General features: G+C 36.1%; 1 pseudogene; it reads left to right on the forward strand.

The window, feature by feature from the left end:
- The window catches only part of LOC103196459, a 153,259-nt pseudogene that overhangs the window by 139,592 nt on the left and 5,568 nt on the right, over positions 1–8,099 (forward strand).

Here is an 8,099-nt window from a genome sequence, read left to right on the forward strand (position 1 = left end):
TCTCCTTTTTTTTGGTATTTTCACGCAAATTCTTCTGCTAGTTGGGGTTTAATCCACTTCTGTATCCTTCCCTTCAAGGCTCAGCGGTCCAAGATTATCTTCTGTGTCTGTGTTAATTAGTTTCCCTTTTCTTTGTTGAAGAGGGTCTGTGCAGTCCTTCTGCCTAGTCCGCCATCTTGCCGGAACCCCCCTTAGTCTGTGTATGATATTCTTGAAGTCATTCCACAGTTCCCTGGTTTTTGGTCAGTGGTGTTCAATGTGTCAAATCTATTCTTCAGATGGTCTCTAAATTCAGGTGGGATATAATCAAGGTCATGGTTTGGCTCGTGGACTTGTTTTAATAGTCTTCAGTTTCAACTTGAACATGAGGAGTTGATGGTCTGTTTCATAATGAGCTCCTGGCCTTATTTTGGCTGAAGGTACTGAATTTCTCCATTGTCTCTTTCCATGGATATAGTCAATCTGATTCTTATGTATTCACTCTGGCAAAGGCCACACCACTGGTTATGTTGTTGAAAGAAAGGTATTTGAAATGAATAAGTCACTGGTCTTGCAAAATTCTATCATGCAATCTCCAGCATCATTTTTATCACCAAGGCCATATTTTCCATCTACTGGTGATTCTTCTTTGTTTCTAACTTTTGCATTCCAATCACTGTAATAATTAATACATCTTGCATGTTTGTCAGTTTCAGCTGCAGAAAACAAAACAAACAAAGAACCAAATTCACTGCTGTTGAGTCAGGCCTGACTCACAGTGACCCCTTCTTGAGTTTCCAAGATGGTATCTCTACAGAAGTAAATTGCCCAGTCTTCCTTCTGAGGAGTGGCAGGTGGGTTTGAATCTCCAGCTTTCTGCTTAGCAGTCAGATGCCTTAGGCACTACATCACCTACAAATCTTCAATTTCTTCATCTTTGGCTTTGGTGGTCAGTGTACATATCTGAATAATAGTAGTATTGGTTTTCCTTGTAGGCATATGGATATTATCCTGTCACTGACAGCACTGTACTTCAGGACTGATCTTGAAATATTTTTGTAACCATGAATGCCATGCCATTTCTCTTCAATTTGTCATTCCTAGCAGAGTAGATCACATGGATGTCTGATTCAAAATGGCCATAACCAGTCCATTTCAACTCACTAATGCCTAGGATATTGATCTTTATGTGTTCCATTTCATTTTTGACGACTTCAGGTTTTCCTAGGTTCATACTTCATGCATTTCACATTCTGATTGTTAATGGATGCTTGCAGCAATTTCCTCACATTTTGAGTCATGCCGAGTTAGCAAATGGAGTGCCTGAAAGCTTTATTCCATTTCTGTCATTAAGGCCAACTCTACATTGAGGAGACAGCTCTTCTCCAGTCATATTCTGAGTGCCTTCTGACCTGAGGGACTCATCTTCCAGCAGTATATCAGACAATGTTTTAGGACTATTCATCAAGTTTTCTTGTAATGTATCAGACAATGTTTCACTGCTATTCATAGAGTTTTCAGTGGCCAATTCTTTGAGAAGTGGATGGTCCCTTCTTTCTTCCAAGTCTGTCATAATCTGGAAGCTCCACTGAAACCTATCCATTGTGGATGACCCTGCTAGTATTTGAAATACTGGTGGCATAGCCTCCACCTTCCCAACAATATGCAAGCCACCACAGTACGATAAACTGACAGACGACACATGGTGGTGTGTGTACCTTTAAATATATGTCTGTTTCAAGTGGAAAGTTTAATGGTATTTTAAAGTTACTTAAAAGTGGTATTATGCCAAAATGGCTGCTTCAAGGTCACATGATGTAAAACAACATATCATTTCCCATTCATTATTCTTCATTTAACTGTTCTAATCTCAGTAATTTTTTAAATTCAGACTCAAGTTCTTTGTTTTACAAAACCTTTTTTTAGTTGCTCAATCCCTTAATAACATGTTTTTATTTTGATGTCTTTTAGTAAATTTGTTTTCACATAATCTAGCAATTAATTATATAGAGAGGGACATATATAACACTAACTGAGGAAAATTGGATTTAAATATCGCTTTGGCACATACTAGCTGCCCAATTTAGCTCAGTAGCTTGGACACTCTAGGCATCAGAGCTCTCAATAAATACTGTGTAACATTCTATTCCCATCACAGTGTTTCTTGTTTCCTTTCACAGAAACTATTCAGTGACATGTTTTAAAGCTGTTAGAAAACTTACCAGAAATGCTAAAGAGAACTCTATTTCAATAGAATAAAATGAAGAAGTTGCTATTTTTTTCCATATATTTTAAGGAAAAGAAATGAAACTACTTGTAGATATTAAAAGAAGAAGAAGAAGAATATTTAGGCTACTAGTAATGTGATAACCAGATGATCTTTATATATTTGAATTCTTAAAAGTCAAGGAAAGGTTTTCACCCAGAAAGAAATATTCTTTGATGGTAACCAGGGGTGTGAGGGGAAGAGAGAGTAAATCACTAACTAGAAGGTAAACACATTAACTTGGGTGAAGGGGAAGGCTGCATACAATAAGAGGGAGATCAGCACAACTGACCAAAGTGAAGGAAGACACTGGGAGGAGCACAACAGTTAAAGGCAACAGAGAGAAATACTGTTACATACACAATCTTTCAATGACAGTAACAAACATAATCTTTGAGTGTATATATAGATAGACATGCAAGTTGAACAGGTGTAGGAAGTTGGGTGGCATTATACCAACAAATTATATATATGAATGAAACTCACTGCTGTCGAGTCATTTTCCAACTCATAGTGACCCTTCCTTGGGTTTACAAGATGGTATCTCTGCAGAAGTAGATTGCCCAATCTTCCTTCTGAGAAGTGGCTGGTGGGTTTGAATCCCCAGCCTTCTAGTTTTAGAGAGTCAATACATATACTTTCTTCCTCTTTTTAGTTCTGCAACAGGTGAGAAATAACAGGATTCACTCAGACAAAAATGAAAATATTGTACTTATTACTAATAAAGCTGTCAGGAATTTTTCCTTAGGATTTGTTAATGAGTCATCCTTGAATTAAGGACACTTACCCAAGTACACTCCTCACCAGGGCTGCACAACCTCAGGCCTCCTCCATTTGATAGCTGTGTATGTAGAGCAGAACATGACACTTCAGGGCCATCCTGGCTAAAGATGTGCCTTGAAATGTATCATACAGTGAACCTGGAAGGAATATTCCGGTGGAAAATGAATAGGCGGATGGGTCATACCAAACTGTATCTTCCACTATTATCAATCAGAGAAGTTATTCTTTGACTTTGGTTTGAATGATTTAGTAGTGGAGGGTTAGGCAGGTTTGTTACTGTGATGGAAGTCCCTCCAATGGTAAAAGAAATAGGGAACATAGATTCTTACTTAACATCAATTAATCACAAACCCTATTTCTACCACATCTTAAAGTGTGGGTGGTTTTCCATTCCTCTTCATTTACAGGAAACTCCTTTATATTTATTTCTTTCATTCCAGAATAGACATCCTATGACTTCCTGAATAGATGCATGGCAAACAAACTTGATGCTGTTGTTGTGGGAATGGAGTAAGAGAATTAATATTATTATTTTTAATAATAGGATCCTTACTCTCCAGACTTAGAGATTTGGTCTCCAAACCAAATCACCCAAGTCTCACCACAAAAATATAGGATCTTAGCAATTGTTGGTGTATAACATTATTTTTTATTATCATTATAATATCCACACTTCCACAAAGGGGCCCAGTTTGCCTTTAAACTGTGCCTTTGTAGAGATTTCTGAGAGGCACCTGGGGTGAACATATTTGGCAACACAGCTGTAATATTCTCTAGGAATATAAATCTCAGATCCTAGTAGGACCTAATTTAATCCCTAGATAGTAAACTTAGAAACAAGCATTTAGTTACCCATTACACATTTGGAATTTTGACTTTTGTTTGAACTGATAATTAAAAAATTAAACTTAGATGTATCCTTGGCTGGGTGAACATCAGGAGGCAAATGTTGGGGGAATCTAATAATTTTAATTCACTCTCAAAATGAGAGATTTCAGATGCTCTTGATATTTGCCTGAATTTTCCAGAATATACCAGAAACACTAGTACACTTCCAGTACTATGTGGAACTATAAGTGCGTTCTGTACTTCCTAAGCTATCATTTTCCTAATGAAGAACTTTTTTTTCCATATTACCTATCAATTCCATAGTGCAGAAATATACTGAGAGACTTCTAGCCCAATATTGAAAAGAGGGCATAGTGAAATTTCTTAACTGAGAACCTAAAGAGATCTAATATACTTGGCTGCTAACCAAGAGGTCAGTGTTTTGAACCCATCATCCACTCCATGGGAAAAAAGATGAGTAAGTCTACTTCCACAACAGACTTAGAAACATACAACCCTATAAACACTGCCAGGATCTCTGTTAGTTGGAGTTGACTCAATGACAGTGACCTTGGGTTTTTTTGGGGGTAGGGGGGAAGAGGTCCAATAGAAAATGTAATGAATCCATGCTACCCTAGTCATTATTTCTGCTTTAGAGCAACCAGAAGAATTTCTGTAACTTCAGAGATACTTGTAATTTATGGTAACTGCAATGTTCTCCCTTTCACTTTATAGTTATACCCAATAAACTTTATCATTGTAAAAATACTTTTAAAATAGTGATATATGCTTGTACTTGGATTAATAGTTCTATCACCTACCTAGGATATTTGTTGATTTTTACACTGCATAATGTTTTAGTAACAGTTACATTTTTTATGTTACCTTGTTAAATCACATTATGTTTCAGATATTTTAAGTATAGATTTTAGTATGACTAAATTCCAAGAGTCATCTGGTCAACGTTTATGTTTAGTACTAATGTATGGAACCTTCTCAAATTCTGATGAACATTAAGATTACTACTATAGATAAGAATTAATTACAATTATAAGAACAAAAAAAAATAAGACAACCTAATAGATACATATTCCTATATTTATGGCTTTATATAAATATATATTTTTTTGCACATACATATGAAATATTGTTACACACATTTGTTTTGGTTACTTCGTGCTGCTCTAACAGACCTACCAGAGGTGGGTATGTTTTAACAAACAGGATTTTATTCTCTTACAGTTTTGGAGGCTAGAAGTCTGAGTTCAAAGTGCCAGGCTCTAGGGACTGGGTGAAAGTCCCTTGACCTTCGGCTTCAGCTCTGCCTCCTTCTCCCACTGAAGCTGGAGGATTTTCTTCACACAGACAGCTGCTGGCTGCTGAGACTGACAAACTCAAGGTTGACAAGTAAAAAAGTGCAGTACTGATATTTGGAAACCACACAGCAGGTCATTGATTAAAGTCCATTAAGAGTCCGAAGATCGACAGACAACATGGCAGCTTGCTGAATAACAACTCAGCTACATGAAGGATTCAAGCATGCCAGAAGCTAGAGACCATCCTCAAAGTTGTTTCTTACATACTGGGAGCAGACCACTTCACTAAGGCAGCTACTCAGCTGCTCACAATAGATTCTACCATGGTGTTGATTACTAGTCTCATCATGGGGAATAAATACATCCAGCTATCCAGCAACTCACTAGGCCCAGCCAATTTGACACATAACCTTAACTACCACAACATTAAATTATACTATATTTTATAGTATATTTGCTGTAGAAATTGCATCAATTTAGCAAGCTTCTTTATTATATCAAGATTATTTATATTTCAAAGTTTTAATTTGAAAAAAGTTTTCAGGTAGTGCTCATGATATAAAGGGATACATTCTTTTTTGAATTTTGACTTAAATGAGTATCTAATGTATCATCTAAAGATTGTTTGCTGTCTAATTCACTGTTTTTAAAATGTCTTGTGAACTCGCAATCATTGTTCTGAAAATTTTTATGTTGCTAGTTTCAACTTATATCTGAGGTGCGACAGTGGGAATCTTAACTACTAGTTTCTGTTCTGATGGAAATTTTACATTTAATTTCATGCATTGAATACACAATGTCTCCCATTCCCTCATAGATCTAAGATTTAAACATTTTTATACCAGTATATACTTTTTATTTTAAAGCAGAAGTTAGTAGTGAATCCAGGTTTGAATAGTATGAGTAGAAAATGCTGTCCCCATATCATTTGATAGATATGATACTTAAAATGAGAGATAATTGGATATATACAAGAAATACTTAATCATAAGTATTTTGTTCTTTTCCTTTTTTCTTTTAAGCTATAGATTAGCTCCCCAGTATCAATTCCCCGTTCCTTTGGAAGATGTCTGTGCTGCTTTTAAGCTCTTCCTATAAGATAATATTCTTGCAAAATATGGAGTAGATCCCTGAATATGTATTTCAGGAGACAGTTGTGGGGGTTTCCAAACAAAACTCAATGCCATTGACTGGATTCCAACTCACAGCAACATCCTTTGGGCTGGTGGTAAATCTTTACAGAAGTAGCTTGCCCAGTCTTCCTTCCACGAAGTGACTAGTGGGTTTGAACTGACAACCTTCTGGTTAGCAGTCAAAATGCCTTAGGGAATATGCCACAAAAGAGACTTAACTGGTATGTTTTATCTTTCATGTAAGTATACAATACACAAAAACACCCACAATAATTATAACACAATAGAATTATTTTAGTGGCAATATTTCTATTGGTCTTACATTTTAATATGTGAAGGGGGGGACTTTAGTCTCTTTTACATAATTTTATGTTTAGATAAATGTTTTGTAGGCATTGGAAATATAATGCCTTATTTGCCAGCCAATTTTAAGAAAAATTTCTCTAAGTCTTGGAACTACCATTTACTATGACAGGAGTTTTGCTCTTCTCTTCAGATACGTTGTAACCTGCCATGAATTTGGGATTACTGTAATCCCTGTTATGAACCCTGCAGAGAGCCATCATATGACATGTGGACAGTGTATCATGCCATAACAGAAGATAAAGTTGTTCTCATGTTAAAATTACTGCTGTGTGCAGTTAAATAGTAACTTTCCAAATAACCAATACAATTAAAAACTGGATACAGTCCATTACTTAATTCCTGTCTCCCAAGCCACTGTTCCTGTGGAATGGAATCAGAAGAAGCAGAAGGGTATCATTTTTCAATGTATAGGCTGATCTCACTTATAAATAAGTATAAATATAAATAAACGAGATCTCTACTACTTCTAAGTTAGTTGGCAAGTTCTAATTGCAGCTTTCAGTGGAAAGAAAATAAAACACAATTTAGAAAGTGATAATGGTGGTAACTTTTTGACTTGGAAGGGGAGAACAATGTTTCTGACCCTAAATCTTGTCCTTCTCCTCTAAGTCTTCCATGATCTCAAAGGTCCTCTGGGTTCTTAACCTTGAGGATTTTTATGTCTTCAAGCAGATGGGGCCAGTGGGGTTAAGTCATGGACTGAAACCTTCCCTGTCTGCACCTGGTAAAATCTTCACCAAAAACAAATGCAGAAGTGGAGAGGGAGTGGAAGAGAAGAGCTTTCAACACAGGGTAAGACAGATGATGTGTAGAGCTTTCCAAAGAACAGAGAAGTGGAAAATGTGAGGTAAGGAGATACAGATTCTTACGTACAGTAATTCATAGGTCAAGTCTCGGTAAACAGGAGTTCTCCATATAGTAATTGAAAAATATGAGTGTTTCTTTCTTTTATTTTTTTAATATTTTGAACATAATTTCAATAGACTTGATAGTGTACGTAAACTATCTCAATGAGAGCTTTCATACTTAAAGATAACGTCCGCTCTCATTATTAAATAATAAAATTCTGCTTAATTTCATAACCAATATCTTAACAACAAACTATGCAAAGTTCATAAGAAGCTCAAGAACATTTGTGGAATTTTTTATTAATGTTCTGTTTCATGTGAACATCATCACAAGGATAGAGGTGTATTAGATGAGAAGTTTCATGAATTAATTTCCAGAGCTGGAAGTGCTGTTTTGCATTTTTGTTCTTTCACATTTAGAAAATTGTAAACTAATTATTAGTAAAGACTTGTTATATATTTTTTATTTCTTATATTACCTTTAGGAGCTCTGGTAGCATAGTGGCTAAAGCACTTGACTGCTAACCAGAAGGCTGGCGGTTCAAACCCACCAGCCACTCCTTGGAAGGAAGGTTGGGCA

This window comes from Orycteropus afer, unplaced genomic scaffold (assembly GCF_000298275.1).
Source record: "Orycteropus afer afer isolate SDZICR_OR568_19922 unplaced genomic scaffold, OryAfe1.0 scaffold00066, whole genome shotgun sequence".
Taxonomy (NCBI): domain Eukaryota; kingdom Metazoa; phylum Chordata; class Mammalia; order Tubulidentata; family Orycteropodidae; genus Orycteropus; species Orycteropus afer.